This window comes from Ranitomeya imitator, chromosome 9 (assembly GCF_032444005.1).
Source record: "Ranitomeya imitator isolate aRanImi1 chromosome 9, aRanImi1.pri, whole genome shotgun sequence".
NCBI lineage: Eukaryota > Metazoa > Chordata > Amphibia > Anura > Dendrobatidae > Ranitomeya > Ranitomeya imitator.
The window spans coordinates 154,654,356-154,673,504 of NC_091290.1; the positions used below are offsets into that span (position 1 = coordinate 154,654,356).

Genomic DNA, 19,149 nt, shown 5'->3' on the forward strand with positions numbered 1-19,149 from the left:
CTGCCCCACGTGATATGTGATATTTGCCCCGTGTGATATTTCCCCGTGTGATATCTGCCCCACGTGATATGTGATATTTGCCCCGTGTGATATTTGCCCCGTGTGATATCTGCCCCACGTGATATGTGATATTTGCCCCGTGTGATATTTGCCCCGTGTGATATCTGCCCCACGTGATATGTGATATTTGCCCCGTGTGATATCTGCCCCACGTGATATGTGATATTTGCCCCGTGTGATATTTCCCCGTGTGATATCTGCCCCACGTGATATGTGATATTTGCCCCGTGTGATATTTGCCCCGTGTGATATCTGCCCCACGTGATATGTGATATTTGCCCCGTGTGATATCTGCCCCACATGATATGTGATATTTGCCCCGTGTGATATTTGCCCCGTGTGATATCTGCCCCACGTGATATGTGATATTTGCCCCGTGTGATATTTGCCCCGTGTGATATCTGCCCCACATGATATGTGATATTTGCCCCGTGTGATATCTGCCCCACATGATATGTGATATTTGCCCCGTGTGATATCTGCCCCACATGATATGTGATATTTGCCCCGTGTGATATCTGCCCCACATGATATGTGATATTTGCCCCGTGTGATATCTGCCCCACATGATATGTGATATTTGCCCCGTGTGATATCTGCCCCACATGATATGTGATATTTGCCCCGTGTGATATCTGCCCCACATGATATGTGATATTTGCCCCGTGTGATATCTGCCCCACATGATATGTGATATTTGCCCCGTGTGATATCTGCCCCACATGATATGTGATATTTGCCCCGTGTGATATCTGCCCCACATGATATGTGATATTTGCCCCGTGTGATATCTGCCCCACATGATATGTGATATTTGCCCCGTGTGATATCTGCCCCACATGATATGTGATATTTGCCCCGTGTGATATCTGCCCCACATGATATGTGATATTTGCCCCGTGTGATATCTGCCCTGTGCCTCTCTGTGAAAGCTGCAGACTAGAACCCAACCCTATGCACACTACTGTGAGTGTTACAGAAGGGTGGTCCGGATTATCAGGGGAGTAAAGGTGAATTTAGGCTGCAATGAAGAGGTTCTCAGGGATTACTCAGTGGTCGGGGGCGTCTCCGGACCCTCGTGCGGTCATTCCAGCTTGTGTTGGGGCTGTCTCTGCAGACCACCAGGGATGGGGGGTCCGTGGACTTCTACTGGGGACAATCACTGTCTCTGTTGCCTGCAGAAGAGTCCAGACAGTGATGTCTTGTAGGTGCATTTTAACATCGGAAACATATCCAGTAATCACAGAAGTGAGTACACCCCTGCCATTTCTGTGACTCTTATTGCCTCTTCCTCGGACCGCGCTGAGGGTCTGATGAGGCCGTGTTCTTTATGCACAGTGTCCGTTGTGTTTTCAGCAGTAAAGTCTGAGATATCGGAGTCTCCTGCACACAACAGTAATTGCAGGATGCAGCTGGCGCTTCTCGGTGTTTTCAGTAATGTGTGGTACAGAGACGCTGGAGAGACGGTGCAGAGACACTGGAGAGACGGTGCAGAGACGGTGGAGAGACTCTAGAGACGGTGCAGAGATGCTGGAGGGACGGTGCAGAGATGCTGGAGAGACGGTGCAGAGACGCTGGAGAGACGGTGCAGAGACGCTGGAGAGACTCTAGAGACGCTGTAGAGATGCTGGAGAGACGGTGCAGAGATGCTGGAGGGACGGTGCAGAGATGCTGGAGGGACGGTGCAGAGACACTGGAGAGACAGTGCAGAGACGGTGCAGAGACGGTGGAGAGACTCTAGAGACGGTGCAGAGATGCTGGAGGGACGGTGCAGAGATGCTGGAGGGATGGTGCAGAGATGCTGGAGAGACGGTGCAGAGACGCTGGAGAGACTCTAGAGACGCTGTAGAGATGCTGGAGAGACGGTGCAGAGATGCTGGAGGGACGGTGCAGAGATGCTGGAGGGACGGTGCAGAGACACTGGAGAGACAGTGCAGAGACGGTGCAGAGACGGTGGAGAGACTCTAGAGACGGTGCAGAGATGCTGGAGGGACGGTGCAGAGATGCTGGAGGGATGGTGCAGAGATGCTGGAGAGACGGTGCAGAGACGCTGGAGAGACTCTAGAGACGCTGTAGAGATGCTGGAGAGACGGTGCAGAGATGCTGGAGGGATGGTGCAGAGATGCTGGAGGGACGGTGCAGAGATGCTGGAGAGACGGTGCAGAGACGCTGGAGAGACTCTAGAGACGCTGTAGAGATGCTGGAGAGACGGTGCAGAGATGCTGGAGGGACGGTGCAGAGATGCTGGAGGGACGGTGCAGAGATGCTGGAGAGACGGTGCAGAGATGCTGGAGAGACGGTGCAGAGACGCTGGAGAGACTCTAGAGACGCTGTAGAGATGCTGGAGAGACGGTGCAGAGATGCTGGAGGGACGGTGCAGAGATGCTGGAGGGACGGTGCAGAGATGCTGGAGAGACGTTGCAGAGATGCTGGAGAGACGGTGCAGAGACGCTGGAGAGACTCTAGAGACGCTGTAGAGATGCTGGAGAGACGGTGCAGAGATGCTGGAGGGACGGTGCAGAGATGCTGGAGGGACGGTGCAGAGATGCTGGAGAGACGGTGCAGAGACACTGGAGAGACAGTGCAGAGACGGTGGAGAGACTCTAGAGATGCTGGAGGGATGGTGCAGAGATGCTGGAGAGACGGTGCAGAGATGCTGGAGAGACGGTGCAGAGACGCTGGAGAGACGGTGCAGAAAAGCTGGAGAGATGTGCAGAGAGACGGTGGAGAGACACTTTAGAGATGCTGCAGAGACGCTGGAGAGATGCTGCAGAGACGCTGGAGAGATGGTGCAGAGACGGTGGAGAGACGCTGCAGAGACTGTGTAGAGATGCTGTAGTGACGGTGGATAGACAGTGCAGAGACAGTGGAGAGATGCTGTAGTGACGGTGGATACAGTGCAGAGACGCTGCAGAGACAGTGGAGAGATGCTGGAGAGGTGGTGCAGAGACACAGAGATCAGGTTTGTCTGCGTTTTTGTGCCAAAACCTGATGAAAGTTGATTCAGAAATTTTTTATTCACTAAACTTTATCAGCATGAACAAGAGTCAAATATGCCCTGAAAAAAAAAAAGAAAAACTCTGTCTAACTCCCAAGAGAGCAGGATTTTTTCTTTAGGAAACAAAAGTGAGTACACCCCTGTCAGGACTCACAGGGACTATAAGTTTATCATCCCGCCCACTCACACCAATATGTCATGAATCGGGGTTGTTTGGTTACCTCTGGTTCTTTTCTGAAGGGGATTTAACTATATCCCACTTCCAGATCACTAATGCTCTATTATCCCACTGCTGCCAAAAATATGTCATGAACCGGGGGTGTTTGGTTGCCCCCAGTTCTTCATCAGGGATATATTTATATCCCACTTCCTGTTTGGAACTTGCAGCTCTCTGGTGCCCCCCTTACCCTTAGGTCAGAGAGGGAACTACACCTAGGATAATTAGTCGCCAGAACGGCTGCCTTACTTTGTACTGGCTAATGGGCACACTGCAGCGAGGGTGATATAACTACTCCTACTCAGACAAGAACAATAATTATCAATGCCGTCCGTCACTACCAGGTTCCCCAAACGCACAGGACAAATTCGCTGCCACCAGCTCCAATTCCTGAATTAATAAGGGGTCCGGGAGCCAACCCAAATTAGTAGCAAAATTCACTTCAGAGGATGTGAAAGTACGTTATAAAGCAAGGAGAAACGAAGCTAGTAATTTTATATATTTTACTCCAAAATGGTAGGCAGTGTTTACAAAAGGGTAAAAGGATATTATAAAAAAAGACAAGTATTGTATGTACAAACAATTACAAATAAAAAGGGACTAAAGCTGAAAAAAAAACAGTTCTCTCATATTTCAGATCATGGCAAACCATGTGGCTGGTGGAAGGGGTGACATCAAAATACATCAGAGTAGCTTGCAGAGCTGCTGATAGCTCTCTTCCTGGGCAAAGACTCACTCACAACTCAGCAGGGATAAGATATGCCCTCTGGTCGTGGCATCACTGAGTGGGCTGAGTTATGAAATGCACTGCTCATTTCTCAGAGGGATTCAGAGTTATGGAACATTCATATCCACCGTAGTTCCAGGATGCAACCTCTTATAGCGATGACGGAATTATCATTGATCTTGTTTTGCAACTAGCATTCTATTAAGACCAAACATGACCTGGCTATGCACTGCGAGTAAGCAGTAACTCGTTTTTTGGATACCAAGGATATAGGAAATTGGAAAACGCACTCGGTGATGGCCCGGCCGATGCACATACCAAATATATAACTTTCATATCTCTATCACTAATTCGGGTCAAGTTATGCCTTACTATTAAGTTTGTACATGAACAAAAGAGCACGTGGTTTCAGACAAAAGACTGGTTTTCTGCACACTCCTGCATTGGAGAGGGAGGGGGGGCAGAGTCCCACACTTGAGTTTCAAGTTACAGCTGTATTGTCAGCAGGGAGCAAGGCTGGGAGTAAGGGGGGGGGAGGTCGGAAAGTCTGCAGCGTGTGTCTGTGCTCAGCTTTAATGGATGTAGCAGAGCTCAGTGTGCGTGATCATAGACAATCAAGTATATCATGTTCCTGACAACCCCTAAGTGAAAATTGTGCCTGATTACCTCCCCGGTGTCATGTGACTCGTTAGGGTTTCCAGGTGTCAGGTGTGAATGGGGGCAGGGGGTAACATTTGGGGTCATCATGGCGCCTCATGGTGAAGAAAGCTCCGAGGATCGGAAGTAAAAATTATTACTCTACATAAAGTTGGCCGAGGCTATAAGAAGACCACAGACACCCCAACACTGAGCTGCAACACGGGGGCCACGACCGGACAGTGGTGGGGGCTCCACCATTCAGTGCTCAGACCATACACATTACTGCAGAGGGTGCAGGGGTGGGGGTCCGTCTGTCAGTGCTCAGACCATACACATTACTGCAGAGGTTACAGGGGTGGGGGTCCCCCTGTCAGCGCTCAGACCATACACATTACTGCAGAGGTTACGGGGGTGGGGGTCTGCCTGTCAGCGCTCAGACCATACACATTACTGCAGAGGGTACAGGGGTGGGGGGTCCGCCTGTCAGTGCTCAGACCATACACATTACTGCAGAGGGTACAGGGGTGGGGGGTCCGCCTGTCAGTGCTCAGACCATACACATTACTGCAGAGGTTACAGGGGTGGGGGTCCCCCTGTCAGCGCTCAGACCATACACATTACTGCAGAGGTTACGGGGGTGGGGGTCTGCCTGTCAGCGCTCAGACCATACACATTACTGCAGAGGGTACAGGGGTGGGGGGTCCGCCTGTCAGTGCTCAGACCATACACATTACTGCAGAGGGTACAGGGGTGGGGGGTCCGCCTGTCAGTGCTCAGACCATACACATTACCGCAGAGGGTACAGTGGTGGGGGGTCCGCCTGTCAGTGCTCAGACCATACACATTACTACAAAGGTGGGGGGTCCGCCTGTCAGCGCTCAGACCATACACATTACTGCAGAGGGTACAGGGGTGGGGGGTCCGCCTGTCAGTGCTAAGACCATACACATTGCTGCAGAGGTTACAGGGGTGGGGGGTCTGCCTGTCAGTGCTCAGACCATACACATTACTGCAGAGGGTACAGGGGTGGGGGGTCTGCCTGTCAGTGCTCAGACCATACACATTACTGCAGAGGTTACAGGGGTGGGGGGTCTGCCTGTCAGTGCTCAGACCATACACATTACTGCAGAGGTTAGAGGGGTGGGGGGTCCGCCTGTCAGTGCTCAGACCATACACATTACTGCAGAGGGTACAGGGGTGGGGGGTCCGCCTGTCAGTGCTCAGACCATACACATTACTGCAGAGGGTACAGGGGTGGGGGTCTGCCTGTCAGTGCTCAGACCATACACATTGCTGCAGAGGGTACAGGGGTGGGGGGTCCGCCTGTCAGTGCTCAGACCATACACATTACTGCAGAGGGTACAGGGGTGGAGGGTCCGCCTGTCAGTGCTCAGACCATACACATTGCTGCAGAGGGTACAGGGGTGGGGGGTCCGCCCGTCAGTGCTCAGACCATACACATTACTGCAGAGGGTACAGTGGTGGAGGGTCCGCCTGTCAGTGCTCAGACCATACACATTACTGCAGAGGGTACAGGGGTGGGGGGTCTGCCTGTCAGTGCTCAGACCATACACATTACTGCAGAGGGTACAGGGGTGGGGGGTCCGCCTGTCAGTGCTCAGACCATACACATTGCTGCAGAGGGTACAGGGGTGGGGGGTCCGCCTGTCAGTGCTCAGACCATACACATTACAGCAGAGGGTACAGTGGTGGAGGGTCCGCCTGTCAGTGCTCAGACCATACACATTACTGCAGAGGGTACAGGGGTGGGGGGTCCGCCGGTCAGCGCTCAGACCAAACACATTGCTGCAGAGGGTACAGTGGTGGGGGGTCCGCCTGTCAGCGCTCAGACCATACACATTACTGCAAAGGTTACAGGGGTACAGGGTCCGCCTGTCAGCGCTCAGACTATACTTATTGTTGCAGAGGTTACTAGAGCCGCGTTCTGTGCTCTGATGACACCAAGATAAACTTATTTGGTTCAGATGGTTGTCAGGAAATATGATGTAATGTCTTATCAGACACAAGCTGCAGCTTTGATCCCCCTTACAACCCCTCCTTCTCTCTCTGCCTGCGTGTGTAATCCTATACTCTTTCCCCCTCCCTCAGGAATGTGTGTGTGTGATCCTATACTCCCCCCCCCCCCCCCCCCCTCAGTAATGTGTGTGATCCTATACTCTTTCCCCCTCCCTCAGGAATGTGTGTGTGTGATCCTATACTCCCCCCCCCCCCCCCCCCCCCCCCTCAGTAATGTGTGTGATCCTATACTCCTCCCCCCCCCCCCCTCAGTAATGTGTGTGATCCTATACTCCTCCCCCCTCCCTCAGGAATGTGTGTGTGTGATTCCCTCACTCCCTCCTGCTTGCAGGTGGGGAAACTGAAAGTAAAAAGTTCTGAAACACGTGTTTCCTTTGTCCTAGTACAGGGTTCATTTAGGATCAAAATATAACAGCACCGAAGAGCCATAGTAACACGAAACTTCCCCTTTTGAATGGTCACAGGCAGAACCATACTCCAGTGAATTTTCTAAGCTCAGGGACCAGCAAAATCCAAGTGGTGGATTACTGCTTAACCAAGGCACATAGCCAAATCGGGTTTAGACTTAAATGAACGTCCATTTCATGCTGAGAAAAATGATAATTTTGTCTTCCTTCTATGGGCTTCTCCCCAGGGGATATGGTTAATAGCAGGATTTCATAACTTTCAAAAAGGGGAGTATTCAGCCACCCAATGATGTCAGCACAGGGGGGAGTGCCTTGGTTTTGGGCACAGGTATTAGACTCGGAGGCGGGACGAGAGGGCAGTCTTTGTCTAGGAAGACTGCTACAGGAGGCTCTGCAACCAGCCTGATGCATTAGGATGTGACTCCCTTTCCCCCCACACCACATGGCAGCCATGATATGAGATAACTGTAAGTGTTTTTTCAACTTTAATCTCTTTTCATTTGTAATTGTCTGTACATATTATAATTGTCTCATCTTGTAATATCGTTTTTATTCTTTTTGTAAACACTGCCTAATCTTTTTGGAGTAAAGCTATAATATTTACTAGTGTCCTTTTCCTTGCTTTAAACGTACCCTAAGTCCTCTGACCTAAGCCATTACTACTGATTGGGTTGGCTCCTGACCCATTATTAATCATAAGTAATAGGAGCTGGTGGCAGTGTAGCATTCTGAGCTTTGTTGGGCAAAGCTGTCAGTGATGGAAAGGGTTTTATAAGTGGATTTCCCGCCTGTCATTGGAAATTGGTTTAACGCCCTCACTGCAGTGTGTGCCCAATAACCAGTACATAGCAGGCAGCCTTTCTGGCGACTACTTATTCTAGGTGCAGTTCCCTGACTGACCTGAGGGTAAGGGGGGCACCAGAGAGCTGCAAGTTCCAAACTGGAAGTGGGATATAAATAAATCCCTGATGAAGAACCTGGGGGCAACCATACACCCCCGGTTCATGACATATTGGTGGCAGCAGTGGGATAATAGAGCATTAGTGATCTGGTTTGAGCAATCATTCCTCTCACTAAAAACTTGCATGGTTCTTGCGAGGATTCTGCGCAAATAAGTTTTGGAGAACGAACTCAGTGTTTAATAGTCCTGAGACAATAGTGTGTATTTCACGGTTCATGGGGAGGATACCTTTATCATCCCCACCACTCACATCAATTTGTCATGAACCGGGGTTGTTTGGTTGCCCCTGGTTCTTTCTGAAGGTGATTTATCTATATCCCACTTCCCAGTTCCGGTTTGGAACTTGCAGCTCTCTGGCGCCTCCTCTTACCTTCAGGTCAGGCCAGGTACTGCACTTAGGATAATTACATCCAAAAAAAGAACAAGATAAAGCTATGGCCTTAAAATAATTAACATGTTTTATTTCAATAAATTTTATAAACAAAAATGGAAACAAATACTAAAGGTAAAAGGACTATACGGATACAAGGTGCAACTGATATGATCGAACCAGACTAAAACAGGCAGTGCCAAGGGTCATCCACTTAAGGTAAAAAATACATAAAGTGCAGGATGTAACCAAGAGCGTATAGACGCTTCAGATAAGCAGCATGTGTACTAAAGTGCTATAGTGCATAAACTCTGGGCCACAAAAGAGGCTAGTAGAAAGAGACTATATGGCTTCACATGAACGTAAGTAGTCTATGTAAGAAATGCGGCCTAGCTAGGCTCCAGTAAAGCGAGTAAGCTCTAATCTCCAGAGTAAAGATGGTGACCCTAAGGGAGTAACGCACAGTGGCGGAGACACATTACCTGTATAGCCGTGGGACGATTCCCCGACGCGCGTTTCGCGTGTAGCTTTAACGAGGGGTTTCAGGTCAGGCCAGGTACTGCACTTAGGATAATTAGTTGCCAGAAAGGCTGCCTTCTATGTACTGGCTAATGGGCACACTGCAGTGAGGGCGATATAACTACTCCCACTCAGGCGGGAACAATAATTATCCATGTCGCCGGTCACTACAAAGCCTCCCAAACGCCCAGGACGAATCCTGCTACCACCAGTTCTGATTTCCTAATTATCGGGTCCGGAGCCAACCCAGATTAGTAGCGTAATTCACTTCAGAGGACGTGATCGTACGTTATAGAGCAAGGAGACACAAGCTAGTAATTTTAGATTTTACTCCTAAAAAGGTAGGCAGTGTTTACAGATGTATAAATAGATATTATAAAGAAGACAAATATCATATGTACAATTAAATTACAAATAAAATGGGATTAACGTTGAAAAATCACTTACATTACGTTATGTTATCTTACCTCATGGCCGACCGTGTGCTGTGGAGGAGGGGACACATATAGATGCATCGCACGAATCTGTATAGCAGCTAGACCCCGGACAAAGACACGTGAAGACTGCTGCTTCACTCAGTTATTTCCTAGCCTAAAACCCAGGCACTCCCCATGTGGTGGCCTCAGTTAGAAGCTGAAACCACCCTGTCGCGGATCCCACTTTGTGCTGCTACCAGTTTGTCACGTACCCGCTCTCAGCATGTGACTTGGGGTTGCGCCTGCAAAGGTTAATCTATCTCCCCTCTCTCAGTCCAGCATTCAATCTCTGTCCTATGGTGAAATGGGACGCTGCCACCACTCACGCTGCCACCACTCACCAAACACACGGGCAATGAGTCCCAGACTATTACTAATACTGTCTACCACTCATAAGGGTCAAACACTTTAAGGCTATGGATTCTTTAGAACATACAAGGCTCAACTGTTAAAGTTTTATTCTTTAATACAAAAGGTACAGTGCTTACAGTAAAAAAAAATATAAAAATATGGTAATAAGAAGACATACAATTATGCAAAAACAGTTATAAAATAAAGGGAGAAACTTACAGAAATATTGAACTTTGCAGTCTGGTACTCTGTCCCTGAGGGAGGACGAAATATGGAATGGAACACATCAGCTCTCCAGGCTGCCCCCATTATGTGAACAATTTTGAATGTATACAGGCCTAATTTATGGAGTCACCCTGGAGGTCAGATTTCTAGACCAGCCCCTCAAGTTGATATTCTAATTGCTTGTTTTTGATTGGACCACGGCCGCGCCACCAATGAATATATTATTTTCTCTGAGATCCTTTGTGTAAAGCTTCCCACAGATACATAGTGTCAGGCTGTAATTGACATCTCTCTTCCAAAGAGCCGAAGTTGTGAAGCGCTTCATCTCTTTCCTGGTCCTAGCTAGCCCCCTGGCGAGATTAGAGACAGAAGTCTGCTGTCTCATGATAATACATATTAACACCTGGGTGAGACCTGCAGCTTTCAGGACAGACGTTAAATTATTACTAGTCACACAATAAACCTATACATAGTTCACTGCACACATATATATATCTACTATATAATTGTTTAAGGGTCACTTCCGTTTTTCTGTCCTTCTGTCTGTCACGGATATTCATTGGTCGCGGCCTCTGTCTGTCATGGAATCCAAGTCGCTGATTGGTCTCGCCAGCTGCCTGTCATGGCTGCCGTGACCAATCAGCGACGGCCACAGTCCGATTAGTCCCTCCCTACTCCCCTGCAGTCAGTGCCCGGCGCCCGCTCCATACTCCCCGCAGTCACCGCTCACACAGGGTTAATGCCAGCGGTAACGGACCACGTTATGCTGCAGGTAACTCACTCCGTTACCGCCGCTATTAACCCTGTGTGACAAAGTTTTTATTCATGTGACCGCGATGTCATCACAGGTCCTGCGCGAGAAGGACCTGCCATGACGTCGCGGTCATGTGACTGCGACGTCATCACACCCTGGGACCGGAAGCTGCCGCGTGCACCGCGCACAGGCGACAGAACTACAAGGGGCCCTCGGATCGGAAGGTGAATATATGTTTATTTTTTATTTTTTAACCTGTGACATACGTGACTGGGCAATATACTACGTAGGTGGGCAATATACTACGTGGCTCTGTGCTGTATACTACGTCACTGGGCAATATACTACGTAACTGGGCAATATACTACGTGGCTGGGCAATATACTACGTCGCTGGGCATTATACTACGTAACTGGGCAATATACTACGTAACTGGGCAATATACTACATGGCTGGGCAATATACTACGTGGGCTCTGCAATATACTACGTGGCTGTGCAATATACTACGTGGACATGCATATTCTAGAATACCCAATGCGCTAGAATCGGGCCACGATCTAGTTTCTACATATTTCACTACACGCCCCTTTACTTAGAGTCATGGCCACCATTTTTATGCCTAGCTCGCTGTATGAATCTCGCATACGAAAGACACACTGATCAGGATGTGCCCCACATCAGGGGGATTATTTTAAGTGTAAACATGGTGTAATTACATGACCCGCTTACGGAGAAACCCGCTCTTTGCACTCATTGGGTTTAGCTTCTAGCGATTTCAGGAAGTTATAGATCCCTCGATGGACATCCGGAATATATAATCCTTATATCTCTAGCCCTGATCGGTGCCAATATATATAACCTTGAAAGAAAAATAGAAGCTCATGCTTTCTATACCAGTTTTAACCAGTACCGGGTGGGAGGGGGTGGAGGAATGAGTAGGTTAGGGAGACCTGCTTTTGCAGCTCAGAGCCATAAAAATTCTTGAGCGATCCCAGTGTTGGCATACTGAGCTCACATTACAGCCATAAAGCAGAGGCGAGGGAGAGTGGCTTAAAATTGCAGCCTTCGCTGGCAGGCACAGGAAACTGAAGCTGAGAGTTTTGTATGTGTAATTGAAGTAATCAGAACGTCTTCCTATTTCCTGACAGTGTATAAGGCGTTACCCCCTCCCTTCTCTTCGTTTTTCTATCCTATCTTTTATTTGGCAATGATGGCTGCAAAAGGAGAGCTCTTGTGCACCCAGCAGAAAAAGGGCATCCTTGCTGGAATATGCATGTTCAAAGGCATTGACCCCCATGGCAAGAACAAAGACCAAATGGTCGCGGAACTGGTGCGACTTGAAACAGAGCAAGACCGTGCTCAGAGCATAATATGAGATAACTGTAAGTGTTTTTTTCAACTTAGATCCCTTGTTATTTGTAATTTTCTGTACATACTATAATTGTCTCATCTTGTGTGGTGAAATATGTGTATATATATCTATATGTGTGTAGTGACATATGTCTAGGGTTATATGTGTGACTAGTGATAATGTAACATCTGTCCTGAAGGCAAGTCGCACCTAGGTGTTAATAGGTACTTCCTTGGGACTAGTAGAAATTGTGTCTCCATATCTCACCAGGAGGTCTAGCTAGGGCCAAGAAGAAAGGTAAAATTTGGCACCTCCTAGGTCTTGGAGGGGAGATGTTAATTGCAGCCTGAGGGTATCTATTCCTGAGAACCTTTTCACAAGTGTCTCAAGAGAAAAATAATATATTCATTAGTAGCGCGGCTGTGGCCAATCAGAAAGCCATCAATTATGATATTAACCTGAGGGGCCAGTCTAGAAACCTGACCTCCAGACCAAAGTTATAAATTTAGGCTGCAGACAGAGAATTTTGTTCACGTGATGGGGCAGCCTGAGAAGCTGGTGTGATCCAATCTACATTCGTCCTAACCTCAGGGAGCAGAAGCAACTACCAGTTAGATAATTTGTGTAAGTTTCTCCTCTTTATTTTAAGTTGTATGTCTTTTTATTATCATATTTTTATACCTTTTTCTTATTGTAAGCATTGAACCTTTTGTTATTAAAGTATAAAACTTTAGCAAATTGAACCTTGAATCTTCTAAAAGAATCCATAGCCTAAGGTGTGTGAGCCTTATGAGTGATAGACATTATTAGTATTATTAGTTCCGGGACTCATCGCCCGTGTACTCGATGAGCCGTGGCAGTGTGTATGAGCGGGTGTGTGCCTGCGCGGGCATTGCGGCCAACCACCTTTGGAATCCCCGCCCCGAACTGTGCATAATGCATAACACAGTGCGGGGCGAGGATTCCAAAGGTGGCTGGCCGCAATGCCCGCGCAGGCGCAGTCTGCAAGCCTGGCTGGGACGTCAGACAGCCAGAGCTTACTGCGTCTGCGCAGCACAGCAGTACACTGCGCAGGCGCCGGTTTTGAAACGTACACAGCGCTGAGGGGGTGGCGCCGAAAGCGCAGGAAGATTGGAGTGACGGCAGAGGAGCGGTTAGAGCTGGGGAGTGAGGACCCGCCTCCCTGGCTAGAGACAGGAATTGTGGCTAAGTATAAAAACGCTTTATTTGGGGTATACTTAAACCTAAAACTAAAAGAGCCACCTTGTTAGAATGCAGCATTACTGCTGCACAAGGTGACTCTTTTAGTTTATAACGGCTGGAGGGGGGTGACAGTGGCCCTTTAACCCTTGCAGGCACAACCCCAAGTCAAGTGAGAGAGCAGACACGTGACGAATAAGTGACACCACGGAGAAGGGATCCATGACATCTTGTAATATCGTTTTTATACTTTTTGTAAAAACTGCCTAATCTTTTTAGAGTATGTCACGATAATGTGTAAAATGGAGTAAGATTTTTCATTTTCCTTGTTGGCACACATGCTGGGGGCTCTGACCCCCCTTCTCTCTGTGCATCTGCCTGCTGCTTGTGTGTGTGTGAAGAAGAGTTTTTATTGCTTCTAGCTGCAAATTCTAGGCTCTGGACAACTTACTCATACTTCCTCCCATCTAGCACCACCTGAAACTGGTCTAGTCTGTTGTGAATTCTGTGGCAGAGCTCCCTCCTGTGGTCACAAGTGGTACTTCTGCTGATTCTCTCTGTGAGCTTCCGTTGGTGGAGGGAAGTGGTACTGCGGCTTCTGAGTTTCCTCCCTCAGGTGATGTGGTGAGGTCGTTAGGTGCTTCTCTACTTAACTCCACCTAGTGCTTTGATCCTGGCTTCCTGTCTATGTTCCAGTATTGGACTTGTTTTCCTCCTGGATCGTTCCTGTGGCCTGCTGCTCTGCATAGCTAAGTTTTCCTTTGCTATTTTGTTTGTTTTTTTTCTGTCCAGCTTTTCTATTTGTTTGCTGGAAGCTCTGGGACGCAGAGGGTGTACCTCCGTGCCGTTAGTTCGGTACGGAGGGTCTTTTTGCCCCCTTTGCGTGGTTTTTAGGGTTTTGTGTTGACCGCAAAGTTACCTTTCCTATCCTCGCTCTGTTCAGAAAGTCGGGCCTCACTTTGCTAAATCTATTTCATCTCTACGTTTGTCTTTTCATCTTAACTCACAGTCATTATATGTGGGGGGCTGCCTTTTCCTTTGGGGTATTTCTCTGAGGCAAGGTAGGCTTATTTTCTATCTTCAGGCTAGCTAGTTTCTCAGGCTGTGCCGAGTTGCATAGGGAGCGTTAGGCGCAATCCACGGCTGCCTCTAGTGTTTGTTTGAGAGGATCAGGGATTGCGGTCAACAGAGTTCCCACGTCTCAGAGCTCGTTCTATGTTTTTGGGTTATTGTCAGATCACTGTATGTGCTCTGACCTCTATGTCCACTGTGGTACTGAATTGCCTAGTCATAACAGTACAGGAAGCCAAAAGTACTAATGATTCTCAATAGAGGGAAAAAAGAAGTTCTGAGACCATTTTTTTTTTCTCTGCACTGTGTTTTGCCTTTTTTTTCCCCTAGACATTTGGGTGGTTCAGGACACAGGTGTAGCAATGGACATTAGAAGTCTGTCTTCATGTGTGGATCAGCTCTCGGCAAGAGTACAAAAGATTCAAGACACTATTGGTCAGAAATCTATGTTAGAACCAAGAATTCCTATTCCTGTTTTGTTTTTTGGAGATAGAACTAAGTTTCTGAGTTTCAAAAATAATTGTAAACTATTTCTGGCCTTGAAACCTCGCTCCTCTGGTGACCCAGTTCAACAGGTTTTGATCATTATTTCTTTTTTGCGTGGCGACCCTCAGGACTGGGCATTTTCTCTTGCGCCAGGAGATCCTGCATTAAGTAATATCGATGCGTTTTTCCTGGCGCTCGGATTGCTGTACGACGAACCTAATTCAGTGGATCAGGCAGAAAAAAATTTGCTGGCTCTTTGTCAGGGTCAGGATGAGATAGAGTTATATTGTCAGAAATTTAGAAAGTGGTCCGTGCTCACTCTATGGAATGAATCTGCGCTGGCAGCTATTTTCAGAAAGGGTCTCTCTGAAGCCCTTAAGGATGTCATGGTGGGATTTCCTATGCCTGCTGGTTTGAATGAGTCTATGTCTTTGGCCATTCAGATCGGTCGACGCTTGCGTGAGCTTAAATCTGTGCACCATTTGGCGGTATTACCTGAGCTTATACCTGAGCCTATGCAGTGCGATAGGACTTTGACCAGAGTTGAACGGCAAGAACACAGACGTCTGAATGGGCTGTGTTTCTATTGTGGTGATTCCACTCATGCTATCTCTGATTGTCCTAAGCGCACTAAGCGGTTCGCTAGGTCTGCCGCCATTGGTACGGTACAGTCAAAATTTCTTCTGTCCGTTACCTTGATCTGCTCTTTGTCATCGTATTCTGTCATGGCATTTGTGGATTCAGGCGCTGCCCTGAATTTGATGGACTTGGAATATGCTAAGCGTTGTGGGTTTTTCTTGGAGCCCTTGCAGTGTCCTATTCCATTGAGAGGAATTGATGCTACGCCTTTCGCCAAGAATAAGCCTTAGTACTGGACCCAGCTGACCATGTGCATGGCTCCTGCACATCAGGAGGTTATTCGCTTTCTGGTGTTGCATAATCTGCATGATGTGGTCGTGTTGGGGTTGCCATGGCTACAAGTCCATAATCCAGTATTAGATTGGAAATCCATGTCGGTGTCCAGCTGGGGTTGTCAGGGGGTACATGGTGATGTTCCATTTCTGTCAATTTCGTCATCCACCCCTTCTGAGGTTCCAGAGTTCTTGTCTGATTACCGGGATGTATTTGATGAGCCCAAGTCCGATGCCCTACCTCCGCATAGGGATTGTGATTGTGCTATCAATTTGATTCCTGGTAGTAAGTTCCCAAAAGGCCGATTGTTTAATTTATCTGTGCCTGAGCACGCCGCTATGCGCAGTTATGTGAAGGAGTCCTTGGAGAAGGGGCATATTCGCCCGTCATCGTCGCCATTAGGAGCAGGGTTCTTTTTTTGTAGCCAAGAAGGATGGTTCACTGAGACCTTGTATAGATTACCGCCTTCTAAATAAGATCACGGTTAAATTTCAGTACCCCTTGCCGTTGTTATCTGATTTGTTTGCTCGGATTAAGGGGGCTAGTTGGTTCACCAAGATAGATCTTCGTGGTGCGTATAATCTTGTGCGAATTAAGCGAGGCGATGAATGGAAAACTGCATTTAATACGCCCGAGGGTCATTTTGAGTATCTTGTAATGCCATTCGGACTTGCCAATGCTCCATCAGTGTTTCAGTCCTTTATACATGACATCTTCCGAGACTACCTGGATAAATTCCTGATTGTGTACTTGGATGACATTTTGATCTTCTCGGATGATTGGGAGTCTCATGTGAAGCAGGTCAGAACGGTTTTTCAGGTCCTGCGTGCTAATTCTTTGTTTGTGAAGGGATCAAAGTGTCTCTTTGGTGTGCAGAAGGTTTCATTTTTGGGGTTCATCTTTTCCCCTTCTACTATCGAGATGGATCCTGTTAAGGTCCAAGCCATCCATGATTGGACTCAGCCGACATCTCTGAAAAGTCTGCAAAAGTTCCTGGGCTTTGCTAATTTTTATCGTCGCTTCATCTGCAATTTTTCTAGTATTGCTAAACCATTGACCGATTTGACCAAGAAGGGTGCTGATGTGGTCAATTGGTCTTCTGCTGCTGTGGAAGCTTTTCAAGAGTTGAAGCGTCGTTTTTCTTCTGCCCCTGTGTTGTGTCAACCAGATGTTTCGCTTCCGTTCCAGGTCGAGGTTGATGCTTCTGAGATTGGAGCAAGGGCTGTTTTGTCGCAGAGAGGTTCTGATTGCTCAGTGATGAAACTGTGCGCCTTCTTTTCCAGGAAGTTTTCGCCTGCTGAGCGAAATTATGATGTGGGCAACCGAGAGTTGCTGGCCATGAAGTGGGCATTCGAGGAGTGGCGTCATTGGCTTGAAGGAGCTAAGCATCGCGTGGTGGTATTGACTGATCATAAGAACTTGACTTATCTCGAGTCTGCCAAGCGGTTGAATCCTAGACAGGCTCGTTGGTCGCTGTTTTTTGCCCGTTTTGACTTTGTGATTTCGTACCTTCCGGGCTCTAAAAATGTGAAGGCGGATGCTCTGTCTAGGAGTTTTGTGCCCGACTCTCCGGGTTTGTCTGAGCCGGCGGGTATCCTCAAGGAAGGAGTAATTGTGTCTGCCATCTCCCCTGATTTGCGGCGAGTGCTGCAAAAATTTCAGGCTAATAAACCTGATCGTTGTCCAGCGGAGAAACTGTTTGTCCCTGATAGGTGGACGAATAAAGTTATCTCTGAGGTTCATTGTTCGGTCTTGGCTGGTCATCCTGGAATCTTTGGTACCAGAGAGTTAGTGGCTAGATCCTTTTGGTGGCCATCTCTGTCGCGGGATGTGCGTACTTTTGTGCAGTCCTGTGGGATTTGTGCTCGGGCTAAGCCCTGCTGTTCTCGTGCCAGTGGGTTGCTTTTGCCCTTGCCGGTCCCAAAGAGGCCTTGGACACATATCTCTATGGATTTTATTTCAGATCTCCCCGTCTCTCAAAAGATGTCAGTCATTTGGGTGGTCTGTGATCGCTTCTCTAAGATGGTCCATTTAGTACCCTTGTCTAAATTGCCTTCCTCCTCTGATTTGGTGCCTTTGTTCTTCCAGCATGTGGTTTGTTTACATGGCATTCCAGAGAATATCGTTTCTGACAGAGGTTCCCAGTTTGTTTCGAGGTTTTCGCGAGCTTTTTGTGGTAGGATGGGCATTGACTTGTCTTTTTCCTCGGCTTTCCATCCTCAGACTAATGGCCAGACCGAACGAACCAATCAGACCTTGGAAACATATCTGAGATGTTTTGTTTCTGCTGATCAGGATGACTGGGTGTCCTTTTTGCCTTTGGCTGAGTTCGCCCTTAATAATCGGGCCAGCTCGGCTACCTTGGTTTCGCCATTTTTCTGCAACTCTGGGTTCCATCCTCGTTTCTCGTCAGGACAGGTTGAGTCTTCGGACTGTCCTGGTGTGGATACTGTGGTGGACAGGTTGCAGCAGATTTGGACTCATATAGTGGACAATTTGACCTTGTCCCAGGAGAAGGCTCAACGTTTTGCTAATCGCAGACGCTGTGTGGGTCCCCGACTTCGTGTTGGGGATCTGGTTTGGTTATCTTCTCGTCATATTCCTATGAAGGTTTCCTCTCCTAAGTTTAAACCTCGTTTCATTGGTCCGTATAGGATTTCTGAGGTTCTTAATCCTGTGTCTTTTCGTCTGACCCTTCCAGATTATTTTTCCATACATAACGTATTCCATAGGTCATTGTTGCGGAGATACGTGGCACCTATGGTTCCATCTGTTGACCCTCCTGCCCCGGTTTTGGTGGAAGGGGAGTTGGAGTATATTGTGGAGAAGATTTTGGATTCTCATGTTTCAAGACGGAAACTCCAGTATCTGGTTAAGTGGAAGGGTTATGCTCAGGAAGATAATTCCTGGGTCTTTGCCTCTGATGTCCATGCTCCCGATCTTGTTCGTGCCTTTCATGTGGCTCATCCTGGTCGGCCTGGGGGCTCTGGTAAGGGTTCGGTGACCCCTCCTCAAGGGGGGGGTACTGTTGTGAATTCTGTGGCAGAGCTCCCTCCTGTGGTCACAAGTGGTACTTCTGCTGATTCTCTCTGTGAGCTTCCGTTGGTGGAGGGAAGTGGTACTGCGGCTTCTGAGTTTCCTCCCTCAGGTGATGTGGTGAGGTCGTTAGGTGCTGCTCTACTTAACTCCACCTAGTGCTTTGATCCTGGCTTCCTGTCTATGTTCCAGTATTGGACTTGTTTTCCTCCTGGATCGTTCCTGTGGCCTGCTGCTCTGCATAGCTAAGTTTTCCTTTGCTATTTTGTTTGTTTTTTTTTTCTGTCCAGCTTTTCTATTTGTTTGCTGGAAGCTCTGGGACGCAGAGGGTGTACCTCCGTGCCGTTAGT

The 19,149-nt window shown here is 48.1% G+C and overlaps 1 protein-coding gene across 1 annotated transcript in view; it reads left to right on the forward strand.

The window, feature by feature from the left end:
* CALB2 (calbindin 2) overlaps nucleotides 1–19,149 on the forward strand; it is an 80,912-nt gene that overhangs the window by 21,033 nt on the left and 40,730 nt on the right. The gene's annotated exons all lie outside the window — the stretch shown is intronic.